The sequence below is a fragment of the Sminthopsis crassicaudata genome, chromosome 4, assembly GCF_048593235.1.
Source record: "Sminthopsis crassicaudata isolate SCR6 chromosome 4, ASM4859323v1, whole genome shotgun sequence".
NCBI classification, from domain to species: Eukaryota; Metazoa; Chordata; class Mammalia; order Dasyuromorphia; family Dasyuridae; genus Sminthopsis; species Sminthopsis crassicaudata.
Window position 1 is genome coordinate 231,493,087 of NC_133620.1, and position 16,246 is coordinate 231,509,332.

At 33.9% G+C, this 16,246-nt stretch overlaps 1 pseudogene; it reads left to right on the top strand.

Moving 5' to 3' along the window:
• Nucleotides 1-11,039, top strand: part of LOC141540712 (creatine kinase B-type-like) — a 133,576-nt pseudogene extending 122,537 nt beyond the window's left edge.
• The last annotated feature ends 5,207 nt before the right edge of the window (nt 11,040-16,246 follow it).

Below are 16,246 nucleotides of genomic sequence, written 5' to 3' on the forward strand. Positions count from 1 at the left end.
TTCCCTTCACTTCCAAAAAAGGATTATTACTACCCAAAAAGATCCAGGTGAATGAAATCCATAATTACAGAAGTGTTACAATCCCAAACCTGATCCTGATGTGGTACAGGTTCTGAAACCATCTATTTCATAGACATAGTATAATGTTTCCTTTTTAGAAAAAGTTTAAATAACAGATCCACAGATTCCACAGCAAGTACTCTCAAGTTTCTTCAGGGGAAAACACTGAGTTTTGTTCCTACAATTCTATTTAAGGACAAAATAATGATAATAATAATAATAATTTCAAAAAGCATTGGCTGCTGGGTCAGATTGCTTTAAAAACTATCTTGAAAAACCAAAGTATTTATCCCTAAAAATGACTTTGTTTCATCTAGAATTTTCTACATTTAAATGCAGTTGGTTAAGGTGTGACTCTTTCCAAGTACAATTCTACCAATAGAAAAGAACCCTTCCAAGCTCACCTCATTTCTATGAGGAAAAGACACTTTGCATTTTTTTAGACTATTTCTCTTCATTAAACATTTGCCATATGGGTGGCTGCAATTGACTCTAGATCTTCCACAACATACTACTTGGCATTCTTCAGATTTCCTCATTAAGCATTTCTAAATGTGCCCACAGCTGGTTTCCAGGAAGACTTCTTGCCATGTCTGGATGTAATTCATTTTGGCTAGTCATTACTGTCATCCTTTGCATTTTTATGCTCGTTCCTCATTCTTTCACTTCTTTTCATCTTTTTCTGAATCTGAGAGGTTTCAGTAACAATAGAGAAGGTGATAGAAAGTTATTGTATGAATAAAATGACACTTTAGATCAGGATACTGAAAACTCAGACTGTAAGGAAGTAGAAATGATATGACTGAGAAAGGGTAATGGAATACTGAGGGTACAGAAGATGTCCAAAAAGAATAGGCAGGATGTTTTGGATGTATAGAAGAATAGCAAAAGAGAGGAATGATAAATATAAATAGAAATGGGAATGGGATTTCATAAATAGGAATGCACCATATGTTAAAACATAATTTTAAGCCTGTAGTTAACAAACCAATTTCTCACATTCCAGGTTCCATAAAAGTGTTCACTGTGAGATGTTGAATTATAATGCCATTCTCATTATCTCAAATTCTTTTCTTAAATGACTATTAGCTTCTGTGTTTTTCTATTTCTGCAATGAATTATCTGCATTTTTTTTAGGTAATTGGGGTTAAGTTACTTGCCCAGGGTCACACAACTAGAAGTATTAAGTGTCTGAGATCAGATTTGGACTCAGGGCCTTCTGACTTCAGGGCTGGTGCTCTATATATCTATTGTGCCATCTAGCTACCCCTTATCTGCATCTTTTAATCAAATTGTTCCACTCTATTTCAATGTAACTACTTCTTTCATGGGAAGACTCAGACCTGCCATGTTCTAAAACCTTTGTGAACCTAGCAGGAGTACTAATAGGAATACTGACTCAGAAAAGGCTATTAGTTTAAAATAAGATTTCATTCTAGATTAGAATATTTGCGAGGACAAATTCTTTGTATATGCATTCCCAATGCCTAACAGGGTTCTTGTCTCATAGAAGTATATGACAAATATTTTATGATTAATTTTAAACTAATTCATGCTAGTATTTTGTAACAAGTGTCATTATGGGTCAGAATTGCACTTGTCAAGACTCAAAGCTAGACTGATTGGTACAGTATATAAGGCAAGTCAGTAGCAGCAAAAGTAGTCAACATCAGAAATCTGAGCCTAACTCACATTTGCTTTTTCCTCTAAAGTACTGTATTCATAATTAAATGTTGAGCTCAAACTCCCAAAGAGATGATGAAATATAACAAACAGGCATTTGGCAACAGGCAGATAATGGAATTTGTGCAATGAACAGCAATGAAAAAGTCTGACAGAACATAATAGGCAGAAGAAAGAAGTGGTAGCAAACTACTGGGAAGTGATTACAGAGACTCAGATTCAGGAATAGGACTCCAATACCTGAAAAAAAAAAAAAAGAAAAGAAAAAAAGAAAAAAAAAACTGAAAGGGCAACAGAAATTCAAATTCCAGAGCAGAGTCAAAGGTAGCAATTCAGACATGGAAAGGCCGGTTACTATTTTGAGAAAAAGCCTAGACACAGAAAGAAAACTGGAATCCGGTCATTGATTCAAGATTATAATGTTAAAGTTGATAATTTTTTTTCTGCTTTAAATCCCTGTGTACTTTTAAAAGTTTGAATATTTAACACTTTTTTAAAAATTTCAAGTTCTTTTCTTCACATCCTCTCTGACCCATTGTGAAGACAAGAAACAACATCAATTATACCTGTTAATTTATGCAAAAATATATTTCCATATTACAGTTACTGAAAAAAAACAAAAACAAAGTAGGAATATAAAGTGAAAAAAGTATGCTTTAATCCACATTCAGACTCCGTCATTTTTTTTCTAAAGATAGATAGCACAGTTGGTTCTTTGGAATTGTTTTGGATCACTATATTGATAAGTCATCCATAGTTTATCACTATACAATATTTCCTTTCTTATGTACAATATTTTGCTAGTTCTGCTCACTTCACTATGTATCAGTTCATATGCATCTTTCTAGGTTTTTCTGAAGCCATACTATTAGACATTTCTTACAACACAATAATATTCCATCATAATTATATGTCACAACTTAGTCTTCCCCAATTGATGGGCATTCCCTCACTTTCTAGTTTTGGCATCATAGAAAGAGCTGCTACATCTATATCTATATCTATACCTACATTTATACCTGTACCTATATCAATATCTATATCTATCTAAACACCTGTCTATCTATCTACCTATCATTGTATATATAGGTCCTTTTGCTTTTTTGTGTCTGGAATAAAGACCTAGTAGTTGTATGTTGGATCAGAGGACATGCACAGTTTTACAGCCATTTGGCTGTAGTTCCAAATTGTCCTCTAGAATGATTGGATACATTTATAACTCCTCTAACAATCCAGTATAGTAACAATTTTTCTCTATCTACTCAAATCATTGTTATTTTCTATTTCTGTCATATTAGTTAAAAATAGCTATGGAAGTAATATTTCAATTTTGTTTTAATTTTTATTTTTTTAATCACTAGAGATCTAGATTATATGATTTCACATGACTATTGATTTTTTTTCTTCTGAAAAATGCCTTCCATATCCTTTGATAATTTTTGAACTGGGAAATGATTCATATTCTTATAAACTTGTCTCACTTGTCCTAAATATTTGTTTTGTACTTTTAAAAATATCTAATTTTCAAAATTTTTAATTTGATGTTTAATTGGTATCTTTTACTTTGTTATTTTCTTGTTTTTTTTTTCATTGCATCCCCATAGCATTGATTTGCTCTTTCTTTTTTTATTGACATAAGGATTTAAAAATATGTTTTCCCCTGAATATTATTTTCAGTATGTCCCATAATTTTTTTTATTTTTTCATTTTTTTCTTTATCTTTAATCAAATGAGCAATTATTTCTATGATGTATTCTTTAATTTATTCATTCCTTAGGATGATTGTTTAATTTACAATTTGTTTTATCCTACATTCTAAAATAATTTTAGATGTAATTTTTGTTGTATGCAATTTTTATTGCATTATGATCTGGAAAGGATACATTTAACATGTTTGTTTTATGTGTTTGTGAATATTTTTATTCTATATGTGCTCAATTTTTGTGAAAATGCTATGTAAAGATGAGAGGGAAAACATTTACTTAATTTTGTTCTCATTCACTTTAGTTAGATTTTATCAAATCTAACCTTCCTAAAATTCTATTCACTTGCTTAACTTTTCTCTGATTTAGAGATTTACCTAGTTCTAAGAGGAGTAAAATGAAGTCTGCCACTAGTATAATTTATTTCCTCCTGTATTTTATTTAACTTTTCCTTTAAGAATTTGGACACTATTCCATCTGGTGCATATGTGTAAAGTGTTGATATTGTTTCATTATCTGGTACTTTTCTTTTTAACAAAATGTAATTGTCTTGATTATCTTTTTATTATGATTATTTTTACTTTTACTCTGGGTTCAGAATTGGTATTCTTGACTTTTTACTCAGCTAAAACATATTCTATCATGTTTCACTGCCTTAATTAATGCTGTATATCTCTCTCTTTTTTGCAAATATGTCTTTTATAAACAATATATTTTTGAATTCTGATGTAAATTCATTCTACTATCTGCTTCTATTTTATAAGTGAACTCATCCCATTTATATGCACTGCTACAATTATTTATTGTGAATTTTCCTCCATTCCCCTTTATTGCCTGTCCTCAAAATTCCAATTTGTTTCTGAGTATCATCTTTCTTTTATCACCGTCATCTTTTCTTTTAGATCTTCTCCACGGGGTAAGATAGATTTCTATTCCCAACTTAATGTATATAGATTTTCTTCCCTTTTTGAACCATTTCAAATGACAATGAAGTTCAATTGTTGCCTGCTCTTATTGCCATTTTTAGTTCCACTATAAAATCTATTCCTTGAGTGGCATTTTTTGTGTGGGAGAGAGGGAAGAAGAAAAATTTGAAATCTGAGGTTTTGCAAAGGTAAATGCTGAAAACTATATTTGTATGTATTTATAAAAATTTAAAAGCAATTAAAATAAAAATGATCTTGATACTTATAAAAAAGATAATTTAGAAAACATCTTAGTGCTATTCTTAAAATCTATCAAATTATTTAAGTTTATCCATGATCTTTCTCCTAATTTCAGCCTTTAACTCTGGCTTACAGTTAATTATTAAGATAATTAAATTTGGCTAAAATTGGTCAACCAAAATGGTATTATAATAATTATAATATACTAATATAATATAACCAAAAGAAAACAGAGAAACTGAATTTTGTTGGATGGCAATACTTTCTGAATCTGAGAAGAGAGGTAAAAATTTAGCATAGTGAACAGAAGGCTGGAAGTCAAATTTTTTGAAGTAAAAATGACCTGAGTTCAAATCCCGTCTCAGATCTTTACTAGATTGTGACCCTGAACAAGTCACCTTACTTCTCTAAATCTCAGTTTCCTCATCTTTAAAGTAAAGCTAATGTAATTAATGGACAGCAGGGGGCTGTAGTAGATAGTATACAAAGACTAGAATCAGGAAGACTGTTTTTCCTGATTTCAAATCCAGACTTACATACTTATTAGTTATGTGACTGGTCAAGTTTCTTAACCCTGACTACATTTTGCCTCATCTGTAAAATGAGCTGGAAAAAGAAATGGCAAACCACTTCATTATACTTGCCAAGAGATTCCCAAAAGGGGTCACAAAGAGCCAGGTACAACAAAAAAGACTAAATAATACAATAGTATCCATAGAATCTTCATAGAGTTGTTGTGAAGATCAACTAAAATCATTTATGTGAAATGCTCTGTAAACATTGATACACTATTGAAATGTGAACTGTGATTATAGCTAGTTAGGAAAGAAACACATCAAAATTCTGACATGGATGTTTATTAACTAAATTTCATCAATGAAATAGGATTTGGAGTAGAAAATCTCCAAATCTATCATTCTATTATGCTATCAAATGGCAAAATAAATTTAAGGAATATTAAACTAAAGAAGAGCAAATATATCTCTAGACAATATTGTGCATGTAGATACTTGACAATCACTAATTCCCCAGTAATGCCTTATAGACCACCTAAGAAATCAACTTTTATTTATTCTACTTAAGCCTAGCTTTAATTGAACCTTCAAAAGTTCTAGGGTTATTATGTATTCATTGTTTATTCTTGCTGTTTTTAAGGCAACCTCTTTCCATCTGCACATAGTCAATCTTTCAGAAAATTTTACTCAATCAAAAAGATTGTAAAATAATATGTTTTCCAAAAGAAAACAGACTCATTTAGTGAGCTTTGTGTATAAAACACTTAAGTCTTTAGTCATTTTTTTTTAAAAAACTGAAAATATTTTCAGTCATCATTTAGGACAACTCAAGGAATTTCTTTGAACATAGTTCTTGATGGCCTGCTTAAAGTTTTAATGTGAAGTTCAGTATTTGGAGGAGTGTAAGGAGAAGAAACAGCATTCTTTGTAAACAAACCATTCATTTAAAAAATAAAACATGTGTTTGGATGAAAAGCAATCATCCTTGCGTGTTCCATGTAAGATACAAGTTCTCATGTAGCAATCACAAGATGTATTTTTTAAAAAATGTGAGTCTTATTAAAGAAAAAATTGGCAAGGACCATACAGCACAATTAAAACACCTGATTTTTGCATGATTATTCCTGGCTCCATCAGGAAAAAAAAAAAAGTCTTTTTTTTTTTTAAATCTGTGACTTTTCACAATTCATCATTTTTATCTCTTTAGTTTTCCTCAAAAACAATTGCCAATTTACAGTATTTTCAATAAAGTATCAAATTGAAAATCTTAAGAGAATTTGTCTTTTCATGCAAGATGTGTTTGGCTAAATTCTCAAAAAAAAAAAGAGACAAGAATTCTACAAATGGGGTAACATCCAATGTCAACCAAAAGTAATCTTTAAATGTTAAGATTTTAATTAAGCCAGAATTTTAATATCTTTGTGGCCTATTAGGTATCTATATCTCTTACATGTGATCCTCAAGTTGTGCAACTCCAAATTAACTCTTTCTAGGCAGTACCCAATTATTCTAATTCTTCTTCTTCCTATTGCTGTTGCCTATCCTATCCTTTCCCTGTGGTTATCCATCTAAGCATCTACCTTCTAAACTTTCTCCCAATCAGCAAGTAATCCACCAATATTTAGAGATTCTGTGATGTCATTGTTAATGGGATCTCCACTCCACATGAAGATTCATGTCCATCCCATAATTTAATAGATAGCTGCATGAAATTATCTGACAGAAATTATCAAATGGTTGCCAAATTTTCTGGTGGTGGGCTTTTTTGAATTTAATGAAGCTGGTCTTCTGACAATGACAAATAGACATTTCACAATTTGTAGAACCTGTCAAACAGACTCCTTTGGCATACCTTCAGAAACTGACACCAGAAACCTTGATAAGACATCACGATCTCACTTTTTTTGAATTAATACTCATGGCATCTCAGCAAAGTAGGCAATGTAAATATTTTATCATTTTCACACTCTGAGATTGTGTACATGTAGATAACCTTTTCATTAATAGAAGTTTTAATTTCCTCTGAAGCTAAGTAATTGATCTTTCCAGTGAAACTCACTGTATGACAATTATATTTCTCTATCTTTTTATTTCCTTTTTTAAAAAAATATAGATTATTGCTTTTGTTGAACAAATTATTTTATTTTCTTATCAAATTCATTTACTTTGTCCTTTATACTTTTATCATTTGTTTAATAGATTATAATTAGCTTTTAGCACATCTTTTGTGAATACATAATTTTTTTATCTTTGATTTTTAAAGTATTTTTGCATATTTTGTTCACTGATCCATTTAGAAGCTACTGCAATGTGTAATTTTGAAGGTTTTTTGTAATGTGCTGTTGTCTCCAGAGACTGCCGATTGCTCTCTGGGAGGAGATCTGCTGTGTCAACTCAAATCTCTCGGACAGATTGTTCTTCCTGTAGAGAGCCCTTGTCTCCAGATATTTGCCACCAACTCTGGTCCAGAGTAGAGAGTCTTCCTCTCTCTCAAGTGCCACCCTCCTTTATCTTCCCAGAGAATGGGCATGGGATAATGCAAGGGCTTCTGGGAAGAAATACTTCAACCAATGAACTTGCTCTTCCTAAGCATGCAAGCTCCTCCCCAGGAGTTCGAAGGGGTTAAACTCCTAGTAAAGACCAGAACTAGAGAATTGTTAAGTACCGACTTAGCACTTAGTAAGAACTTATCATCTTATTATCTCATTAGCACTTAGTAAGAACCTAACATCTCCCCCTTTCTTTTGATTTAGAATAAAGGGTGGTCATGACCTTGAAACATAAATCCATCAATATGGAAGGCATTACACATAATTACATAGATTACATAAACACATAGTAACATAGTGTAACATAGTAACATAGTACATACTAGAAGTATGTAACAAATAACATGATCAAATAATCACAAATTGAGAATTTATAAATGTCCATAAGTCCATTGTCCATTAGTCTCATCTTGTGTTAGGAAATCCAATGATTCCTGATGGTTTTTAAAGTTCTTTAACAGTCTTCTTATTATCCATGCTCTTTCAGTGTCAGATGTTTCTTAGATTTTCTCCTTTGTTTTGAGGTCTTTCTTTTTTTCTGTCTCTCTTGGATTGATAAGGTGAATACAACTTGTTGGCACCCATCTGATTCCTTCTCCATCTGAAGAAATACAAGCAAACCCTCTCCCCCAGGCAATTAATCTATCTGGTCCCTTCCATTCACCACTTTCTGGGTCTCTCCACATCACCTGGCGATTATCTAAGGACAGTGGAACTGCTTGCACTGGACACTGCCCTTCTGGTGGGTTATAAAGCCTGTCTCCCAGAGCCAGTGTATCTTTGTCAAAAATTAGAAAATTAATGGTATAGAGAACTAAATTTAGAAGTTCTCTAGGGCTATCTGTGGCTCAATTGTTAAGTACCGACTTAGCACTTAGTAAGAACTTATCATCTCATTATCTCATTAGCACTTAGTAACAACCTAACAGTTTTGTTTTTTTTGGGGGGGGGGGTTGTCCCTTTGGGAGAGAGGAAATAAACATTTTCAGAGAATATTATTTTATAATCTAATTGTTATCACAGATTATCTAGATGTACTTCACAGGATAAACTACTTATTTATTTTCAATGATATTTGAAAACCAAACCAATATGTTTGATGAAGTGATATAATTTAATCAATATTCTATGTTCTTTTGCTTTCAATATCCCAATGAAGTTCAGACTTATAAGAATAGTGAGTTCTGGTCATTGTAAAAGAGTCATGAAGAATTGGAAAATGAAGTATGATAAGCATTTGCTAATATAAATATTATTGTATAATTCCCTTTGTACAATTAAGGAAATTGGGTTTACATTTGTTAAGTGATTTAGGAGGTAGAGACCCAAATTCAGATTTTCTGATCAGTACAAATTTTATTCCGCAATATTATATTGCTTTTTCATCTTTTTACTTCTTCCTTGAGTGTTAGTTTCCTTTGATCTTCTCTCATGGGCTAGTTTCTAAATATGAGAGTAACAGTTACATGGTTAATACAGATGCTGATGATTCAAATGCCCAACAAAAAAGAGTGCATTCTAGCACATCCCTTTGTCATTTTCTATGGCCAATTTCCCGAATTCTGGAGTCTTCTAGAGTAGGCAATATTCTCAAAAGCTAGCCTGCTAGTTAGCTAATTTTAGTCATGATAAACCCATAACCAGACAGCTAGATGAAACAATTGATCAAGTTACAGGCTTGAGTCAGAAATACTCATTTTCTTCCTACTTCAAAACCTTTGACGTATTTGCTATCCTGTCCTGCCTTCATGATTTTGCTGTCTCCTTTATCAATATATTGGCTATGATATGATATCTATTTCCCTCCTATTGAAATTCTATCCATAAATCAAATATAATCCAAATTGAATGTCCCTTGTGAGGTATTTTTTTTCATATTTCTATTCAAAAGTCATTATTCCAATCTCTGATCTCACATAGTCCTTTGTAAAGTACATGTATCTCTCTCTCTCTCTCTCTCTCTCTCTCTCTCTCTCTCTCTCTCTCTCTCTCTCTCTCTCTCTCTCTCTCTCTCACTAGAACAGAGGTCTGTACATAAAGTTGGTCAATCTAACCAACGTCTTTGATACTGTCTGTCATAAGAGCTTACGAAAAATCAATGTAAAGTGATTGAGCTCTGGCTAAGGTGGCCTGAGATCTTAGTGCAGCAGCCACAGCAAGAACAGCAGCATCTTCTGAATTTCATTTCTTCTGCTCCTCTTTGGAACAACCTTGCCTCCTGCCATCATGCCATCCACAACATGTGGAAGTCTCACTACTCTGCTGAGCAGGAATACCCTGACCTCTCTTCCTGCAACAATCACATGACTAAGGTACTGACACTAGAGCTCTATGAAAAACTTTGGGATAAGGCTACATTCAGTGGCTTCAACCTGGATGATGTCATCCAAACTAATGTGGACAATCCAGGGCACATTCACCATGACTGTGGGCTGTGTAAGTAGAGATAAAGAGTGTTATGATGTGTTCAAGTTAACTGTTGATCCTTTTATTGAGGACTGCCATGGAGGTTACAAGCCTTAAGAAGAAGCATAAGACTGACCTTAACCCTGGCAGTTTGCAGGGTGGTGATGACCTAGATCTTAACTATGTGCTGAGTTCTCATGTTCGAACTGACCATAGCATCTGGGAGTGATGCCTGATTCTACATTGTAGCCAGGGCAAGTGCCATGGCATAGAAAAACTCTTTGTGGAAATTCTGGCCAGCCTGGAAGGTGATGTGAATGGGAACTACTATGTTTTGAAAAACATGACCAAACAGGAACAACAGCAGCAGATTGATGACCACTTCCTCTCCAACAAGCCTATCTCCCCACTCCTCTTGCCTCTGGCATGGCCCAAGACTGATCCAATGGCAGAAGCACTTGGCACAATGAAAACAATATCTTTCTGATGTAGATTCATGAAGAAAACCACCTGAGAGTTATTTCCATGTAAAGGAAGGTAACATGACAGAAGTGTTCACACTTTTCTGCATGGTGCTCACTCAGATTGAAATCCTTTTTAAAAACAAGAACTACCAATTCATGTAGGACTCCCACTTGGATTACATCTTGACCTGCCCTCCAACTCGGACACAGGCCTACATGCAGATGTCCATATCAAACTTCCCCACCTGAGCTAATATGAGAAGGTTGGTGAGATGCTGAAGAAGCTGAGGTCTCAAAAAAGGGGTACAAGTGGTCTGGACACAGCAGTTGTGGTTGGTGTTTTTAACATCACCAAATCTGACTGTGCTTCTCAGAGGCAGAGCTGCACATAGTGGTAGATGGTAGATTCCTCATTGAAATGGAGAAGTGTTTGGAGCAGGGCCAGTTCACCAATGGCTATGCCAGCCTAGAAATGAGCAATTGCCCCCCTTAATTCTGTACTTCCTATTTTATTGAATGAATGAATAACTAGCATCCATCCTGCCTGTGATGCACTGGCGTGGGGGGGGTTCCAGATGCAGCCCACCTAATCGTTCTATAGAGAAATCTTCCTTCCATCTTTTGGCATTAGAATTTTATTTTTTGATAACTGAGATATTTCTGAATGCTGAAATAAAACTATTGTTTTGGCCTAAAAAAAGTACTGTATGCTAGTTTCATAAAGGCAAACATTCACAGGTTCTGGAAAATAGATGGTGCTGTTATGATTTCCCAGTCCACCAGTGAAGTGAAGCAGAGCTGTGCTCTTGCTCCCATGTTTTATAGCATGATACCTTAAATGAGGACAAAAATCTTATCATGTTCAGCTACTATACTAATGGTAAATTTTTTAAGTCAAAAAAGCCAAACTAAAGTAGAATTGTTGCATGAGGGTTTTTTTGTTTGTTTGTTTGTTTGTTTTTGTTTTGTTTTGCAGATGATTATATACATCAATGCAGCCTTGACAGTGAAAGTCAAGAAACAAGGGATTGATTTTTTACCACTTATGCTAATTTAGGCCTGATAATTAATGCCAAGAAAACAGGCATTATCCACAGAGCCAGCACCTCACCTTCCATACATGAGAAATTTTGATTGCTATTATCTCTGAATCTATATAGATGATCCTACAAGAATGAATATTAGTAGGTAACTTTTTATTTTTATTTATTTTTTCTTCAAGTAGTCATATCTCTCCACTTTTTATATCATTGTCTGCCTATTCCAATTGCATCCAACTCTTATCCCATAATAGAATACTTCACTTTCTTCTCAATGCATGTGTATTTGATATCCAGAAAAATGGACATCTGTTAAGGACCACACCTAAATATGAAGGGACAGGTCAGTTCTCCAAAAGCCCTGAAGGAATTGCAAATCAGCCTTTACTGACACAGATATTGCTTGTGGATTGGGAATGAAATAAATTGGAGGAAAGAGGGAAAAGAAGAGAGATCAGAGAATGCAATTGCTTTTCAGTCTCCTTGTATCATCATCTTCCTCTCACATGAAGGGATCCATTCTATAGGGCTGAGTTCAACCTCCAACAGCCACTGGCAAGTGGCTCCTATATTACAACATATGATGCCCAATTGTAGGGCATAAGAAACACAAGAAACAAAGAAGCAACTGCTCCCTAGAGCTGTTCATGAATAGGATACTCCCAGGAGAGTTCCTTCAGTAACCTGTAGGGAAGGAGAGGGAGAAGAGACCCAGTAACCAGTAAGACTTTTTTGGTCCGGGTAATTATATGGGCCAACACATCAAAGGGCTAAGTCAGGAGACTGATGAGAGACTTATGAAAAATGCCTGTTCTGAATACAGTACTCTTCTGTTTTATTTGCCTTCATGACATCTCACAAGATTCAACACCTGCTATCATATCTGATTCTATAACCGTTCAGAGGTGATAGCATTGTTTGCATTCCTCAGTGTGTGTACTCAGACAACAGCTAATTCACAAACTTTGACCATTCTGTGGGGAGAAAAATCATCATATTCCCATTAAATAAAAATGGGGAGTTGTTAAGGATCATGCCTAAATGTGAAGGGTCAGGTCGGTTTTCCTAAAGCCCCCACAGCTGTGAAACATAACAACCCTGAAGGAATTGCAAATCAGCCTTTATTGACACAGATGTTGCTTGTGGATTGGGAATGAAATAAATTGGAGGAAAGAGGGAAAAGAAGAGAAGTCAGAGAATGCAATTGCTTCTCAGTCTCCTTGTATCATCATCATCCTCTCACATGAAGGGATCCATTCTGCTGGTCTGAATTGGATCCCCAGCAACCACTGGCAGGTGGCTCCCATAACATCCAGTAGCCACTAGCAGGTTGCTCCAGTATTACAACAGATATCAGTTAATCATGGGAAGGTTACATTTTAAACTTCAATATAATTCATAAACTAATAATTTAGAATGTTATCATTTCCTTCAATACTTTGGACTTTCAATTTTTTAATCCAGGATTCCTTCATTGTGCATACCCAAACCTATAGAGACTTTTTCATCTAGTAATAATGATAATGAAGAGGAAGAAGATAACTCAGGAGCTGCCCCTTTTCCTCCTGCTCTCACTACATAACTAGCTAACTTCCTTTGCCAATGATATCACAAAGAATGAGAAGAGAATGTTGAGAGGTTGTTATGAGCTGTTATGAGAGGTTCATATCTGCTAGAGCAACAAAATTACAGCTCAGGGCTGGTATAGTAGTTCAAGCTACTATAGAACATAGGACCTGCCAACTGATTCACTTCACAGAATGCTAAGAGACAAAATATTGATGATATGATTTAGGCCATCTTCTGTATTAAAAAGATCAAACCTTTGTTCTAATGACAATAGGAAGGTTGGCATAGAAAAGTGAGTAATCTCTAGGATCCTGGGGTCCCACAAAGCATAACAAGAACAAAATGGGAACTAGAACCAGGTGCTACAGATCAAACTCCTGGATGGACAAGTACTTGTTTACTCTCAATAGTGAATGCTTCCCTGCTTCACTTTAGGGGATGATCTGAAGTGCACTACCTAAAGATAATAAAATAAAACCTTCTAATCCATATCGTGCCAAAAATTGAGGACCATAATGTCCAAAATATGTCAATGTAGATGAGATTAAGCAAAGTTATCAGACCAAACTGCCCACTAAATCATTTAAGACCATTTATAAGTATCTAGTAGTGCAGAACTCACATAAAGCCTGCTCCTCCTAGATCTGTCATAAACAGGGAGAACTGTACCCAAAACATATAACCTAAAATAGAGCATAAACCTAATTGTTGTTAAAATATTTTTTGGTGGCTAGAAGGTTATGATTTTCTTTAACCTCAACAACCATCCCATTTTAAGAATAGTTAGACGAAGGCTTTCAAGATCTTTTCATTTTGATTTGTTTCTGCATGAAATGGGCCAGTACCTTCAGTGCTTTGGGTTCAACAGAAGGAGGCTTGGATTTTGCATTAGACACCTTACATAAGGTTATAATTACTCTTCTCTTGAGTTAGATGCCCTTTTTAAGTTGCTTTTCAAACAGTTTGTATAAAACCCAAAAAATATTTTGTCAAGCATTCCTTTTCTTCAGTTTAAAATCTACATGATTCTGTGTCCTTTACAGTTAAATCATGAGAATGTTATTTTAAGAACTATTTTATGGTCAAAAACCTTTGAATATTTTGAAGAAGTTTTCTTGAAGTCCATTTGTAAAAGCTGGAGGTCATCTTTTGCCAAGATTAAATGAACTCATATTGAGTCTAAATCTCTGAAATCAATAATTTTGGGTAGGTTCTTCCTTGGCCAAATAGAGATTTCCTCTCCTTGGTTATGTCATTTTTAAAGCCAAAAAACAAAATATTTTCCACCATGCTATTATTTAACTTTTATGAATATATTTTATTTCATTAAAATTATTGAGTTTCATGGCAAAAGAAAAATTATTCCTTATATGGATAACTCTGGTAAAAACTCTAGTCTTATTAAATTATCTTAATGAATTCCTTAAAACAGCTAGGAATATTAGCTAAGACCATATTTTAAAAGATTTCTTGTTGACAGGTGGAGAACTCTTTCCCTCTTATATGCAATGTTACCCAGTTATTAAAATCAATATCTCTATTTATGATCATAGTAATATGAATGGAATAGCCAGACATAAATTAGCTAAATCATAGGGAAAGTCATCTTAATTAAAAATTCTTCCTTTTGAATACTCATAGCCTTGTTTCACTATATGTTCCCAGGTGCATTTTGCTTGAGACTTCAATATTTTGGTGGATTTGTGATCTCATAAATGTGGGCTCTCCTTTCAAAGTAATACAATGTGACATATCTAGGTCTTTTGAACTTATGCAACTCATACAAATTTGCCTCTCTGTCTTTCACAGATCATAGTCCTTTTTCCATCTCTGTGTTTTTGCACAGGCCAACTCCTTGCATACATGCATATCATTAAAATACTCATTTGATCTATATGTGTCTACTAGCTATCATTTTGGTCAGCTAGGTAATGCCATGGATGGAGTTCCAGGCATGTAATCAGGAAGACTTTAACTCTAGCCACAAATATATAATAGCTATATCATGCTAGGCAAATCACTTAACCCTGTTTGCCTTCGTTTCCTCACTTATAAAATGAGCTAGAGAAGGAAATGACAAATCACTCTAGAATATTTTCTAAGAACACTCCAAATGGGGTCTTAAAATTTATATGTGACTAAACAACAACACTATCATTTTATACTTCCCTTCCCTTTCACAACTAACTTAAGAAAGTTGTCTATGCTTGATGCCTCTATTTTCTTTCCTTTCACTTCTTAACTGACTACAAGCTCCATTCTGTCCTTAACATTCAATTATAATTACTCTCTCAAAAGTTACCAATTGACTCTTAATCTATTAAGAGTCAATCTATTGCCCTTTTCTTAATCTTCATCCTTTTGGACCTTCAGCTTTTGACATTTTGACATTTCTGATTACACTTTTTTTTTGGATAATCTTCTTATCACTTGTTTTTCATTACACTGTTCTAGTCCTTCTAATTATCTGGCTGCTTCTTCTTGGTCAATTTTGCTGGAGATTCAAATTGTTATTCTACAGAGCTATATGCAGAACCTTTACATCCTCCATTTTTCTATTTTATTTGGTAAGCTCATCAATCTATGGGATTCATATGAAACAACTTTATTCTTTCCATATTATTCTCCATTAGACTTTGGCTAATACTCAACATAAATACCATTAGGTGACTAGATGGTATAGTGACTCTAATAGACACTGGAATTGGAATCAGGAAAACCTGAGTTCAAATTCTCTCTCTGATACTAGTTGTATGATGCTGATCAAATTACTTAAACTCTTTAAGCATCAATCTTCTCATCTATGAAAGTAGGGCTAAAAATAGCACTTACCTTTCAGCATCATTTTTTTATTTTAAAAATCAAACAAAATTTTATAAAGTGCTTTGCAAACCTGAAAGTACTAAACAAAGAGTAGTTGTTATTAATTTTAATGATGACATTTCATGATTTATAGAATATAACTGGAAGAATATTGTTATTAAAAGTTGTGTTTTTATGTTAGGAGAAATCTGATGTAATTAAACCCTAAAACATGATTAATTTTGGATTGATCTTATTGTTTATTTACAGTACCTGTCCAAAATTTTTC